We start from the raw sequence: 3,720 nt of genomic DNA, 5'->3' as shown, positions 1-3,720 counted from the left end.
CAGTTCCCCTGGTTAGGAAAAGGGATTCCCTTCCCCCTTGCGCTTCCCAGGTGAGGCGATGCCTCACCCTGCTTCAGCTCTCGCTGGTCGGGCTGCAACAGCTGACCAGCATGGATTGTCCGGCACTCACTAGTGAGATGACCCCAGTACCTCAGTTGAAAATGCAGAAATCACCTGTCTTCTGTGTCCTTCGTGCTGGGAGTTGGAGACTGGAGCTGTTCCTATTCGGCCATCTTGCTCCGCCCCCCAAAAAAAGGTTTTTATATTTTTAAAGAGTTATAAAAGACAAAATAAAACAAAGAATATGTGACATAGACTATAAGTGAAACGCAGAGCCTGATATATTTACCATCTGGCCCTTTACAGGAAAAGCTTGCCTATCTCTGCTCTACACAGTTCTGGATGTAACTAATAGGCTGTAGTTCATCCCCAAAAGCAAATACTGGGAAACATTCTCATGGGCCCCATATAAACACGCGCAGCCCAACCTTCTCCTTGATGTATTTCTAGTAGTCCCATATGCTTCTCTGTATCTTGAGAGAGAATTTGCCTAGGTGATGTCTCCCACTGCTGACTTGTGCAGAGGGACAATTGCAGCAGAATGGTCCTAGCACCCTTAACCAGTAGTAGTGTCTAAAGCATAGAAGCTGGATGAAGTTACGGTCATCAGTGTTTGAGAAAGGGGAAATCCCCAGCATGATGCCTCTCCTCTACATCCTGCTAAGGAGGAGCCCAAACGATTGGAGCTCTTAGTTATCAGCTCTCATTTGCCATATCAGCCATCTTCCAGGTGCTAGGTTTCAGCACCTGTTCCACCACAGAATTTCTGCTGTCTTGCCCAGAAGTGAGATTCTCACTGAAAATGTGGGAAGGCTTCTATTTATACCCACAGTCCTATATTCACATCCTTTCATCTAAATCTAGTCGACTAAAGAACATTGGCTTGCAGTGGGCTCTAAATTCAAAACCATTACTTAATTCTTAAAAATCAGAAGATGTCATGTAATGCATGAAAGATCTGTATGAAGATCTGCCAGAGCCATAATCTGGTACAGCTGAGTAATAACTCCATGGGCTCTACAAGTGGCTATTGTATCAGCCAATTCCTGTTACCTCCTAGACCCTGAGACTGAGTGTTCAGTGCCACAGATTGTCTTAATGGGGCTTGTCTCACTTGTTTACAGTTACCTCCTTGGCCTCTATGAATATTTGAGTTTGAAATTCCGGTTTTAACTCCTTAAAATGCAAAAGATCCACTTTACACCCCTTAGGATGGTTACTGTCAAACAAACAAACGAAAAACACAGAAGATGTGTTGGCAAGGATGGAGAAATTGCCACCCTTGTGCACTGCTAGTGGGAATGTAAAATGGTGCAACCTAGCCACTATGGAAACAGTTTAGCAGTTTCTCAAAAAGTTAAAAATAGAATTACCATATGATCCAGCAATTCCCCTTCTGGCTATATATCCAAAAGAATTAAAAGCAAGAACTTGAGCAGATATTTGTACACCCATGTTTATAACAGCATTATTATTATTATTATTTTGTGTGTGTATGTGTAAATGGTGGCCTTTAATACCAAGAAAGACCATGAAAAGTGACAGAACAGGAGCAAATCCGCTAGTGTAGTGCCGAGCTAGCCCTTTGCAGGACCCTAAAACTTGATCTAGTAACAGAATAAATCAGTGTATTTACATTTATGTTTGCCCTGAAAACCCAGGTAAGGTCTGAAGCTTGAGGCCATCTCCCATTCCTTTCCTGCTCCCTCTTCCTACCTCCTTACCTTCTTTTACTTCCTCAATCCATTCCTCTCCCTTCTCCCTTCCTCTCTTCCTTCTTTTCCTTTCTGCTTTTCCCTTTTCTCTTCTCCTTTTATTCCTCATTCTCTTTACCATCTACCTATGTGTCCCTCCAAGCCCCTCTGCTATTTCTCCCCTGCTCACTCCCTCTGCCCTATTTCCCTCAGGTTCAGCTTCCAGGATAGGGGGGCAAGAAAGGGTCCTCAGCCCAGGGAGCACTTGTTGGTGTTCTTCTTGTCGCAAGTTTTCAGGTCAGTACTGGGAGGCTTGTTGCCGTTTCCTGATCTCCGGCCTCCTGACTTGAGCAAGATGTCCTGGGCCAGGGAGCTAAAAGCCTCATCCACATTCATACTGGATTTAGCACTAGTTTCGAAAAATCGGATTCCTTGCTCTGGAGCCAACTTATCGGCCTGCTCCTTCTGCACCTTCCTCTTGGCCTCCATGTCACATTTGTTCCCTAGCAAGAGGCGTTCCACCTCATCCAAGCCATTCTCCTTGATGCTTTTCATCCAGTTCTGAATATTCTCGAAAGATTTCTCATTCATGATGTCCTGTACTAGGATAATACCCATGGCTCCACGGTAGTAGGCATTAGTTATTGTCTTGAATCGCTCTTGGTCAGCCGTGTCCCAGACTTGTAGTTTGATCTTCTTCCCCTCTATATCCACAGTGCGGATCTTGAAATCAATTCCAATGGTGGAGATGTAAGTGTTGTTGAAGTTGTCTTCTGCAAAGTGAATGATCAGACAAGTCTTGCCCACCCCCGAGTCCCCGATCAGCAGCAACTTGAAGAGGTGGTCGTAGGCTTCAGCCATGGCAGACACTGGGGGAGCCGGGGGAGGGGTGGTGAGCGCCCGGCACTGGTAGACGGGACTGGACGGTTGGCAAACAGAGCAGCATGGAGCCCAGGCCAGGAAGCTATAACAGCATTATTTGCAGTAGCTAAAATGTGAGAGCAGCCCAAGGGTCCATTAACAGATGAATGGATAAACAAAATTTGGTATATATACATATTCTACCCAGCCTCAAAAAGGGAGGAAATTTGGACACATGCTACAACATGGATAAACCTTGAAGATACTATGCTAAGTGAAATAAGCCAGTCATGAAAGGATAAATATTGTGTGATTCCACCTGTATGAGATAACTAGAGTAGTCAAATTCATAGAAACAGAAGGTAGAATGGTGGTTGTCAGTAGCTAGAGGAAGGTGGGAATAGGGAATTATTGTTTAATGGGTGCAGACTTTCAATTTTGCAAGATGAAAGAAGTTATGAAAATGAATGGTGGTGATGGTTGCACAACAATGTGAACGTATTAATGCCACTGTACTGTACACTTAAAATGGTGAAGATGTTAAATTTTATGTTATGTGTATTTTACCACAATTTTAAAGAATACAAAAGATCAACTTCTTAGGATTTCTATCCCATTCTTGAAAAGAATGGAGTTACATCTGGAGTATTCCACCTACTAACTGTATGATCTCAGACCACACATTCTCTCCATTACAAAAATGCATTTATCTACCTATACAGTAATTTTGTTTAGTGAGAATTAAATGAGTTTCTATAGTTACATGACTTGGAAATGGTAAGCCACATTCCAGGTAGTTAATAAATTTCATGTGAGTGCCACACATGAGTGAGAAATTTGCCCGGAGCTGTGATGACTTCCAGTGAGCATCATAAGGGAGGCTTTTATGAAGAACCTAGCATTTGGGCTGAGCTTCAGAGAATGGGCAGAATTTGAAAAGGTGCAGATACAGGAGGATATTTAAAGCACATGGAGAGGCATGTGGGTAAAGGGACTGAAGCAGACAAATAAATAGTGTATTTGAGCAAATAATCATGTTTGACCATAGGATCAGGTGAAAAAGGTAGACAAACAGGAAGGGGCCAGATCATGAAAAGTCTTGAAT

At 43.2% G+C, this 3,720-nt stretch overlaps 1 pseudogene across 1 annotated transcript; it reads right to left on the bottom strand.

Moving 5' to 3' along the window:
• Nucleotides 1-1,556: 1,556 nt before the first annotated feature.
• On the bottom strand, nucleotides 1,557-2,712 carry LOC105508475 (annotated as a pseudogene). The gene has a single exon (XR_001001274.1). The product of XR_001001274.1 is annotated as a ras-related protein Rab-13 pseudogene (transcript).
• Between the last annotated feature and the right edge of the window lie 1,008 nt (nucleotides 2,713-3,720).

This window comes from Colobus angolensis, unplaced genomic scaffold (assembly GCF_000951035.1).
Source record: "Colobus angolensis palliatus isolate OR3802 unplaced genomic scaffold, Cang.pa_1.0 Scaffold162, whole genome shotgun sequence".
Taxonomy (NCBI): Eukaryota; Metazoa; Chordata; class Mammalia; order Primates; family Cercopithecidae; genus Colobus; species Colobus angolensis.
This window is presented reverse-complemented; position numbering and strand designations above follow the sequence as displayed.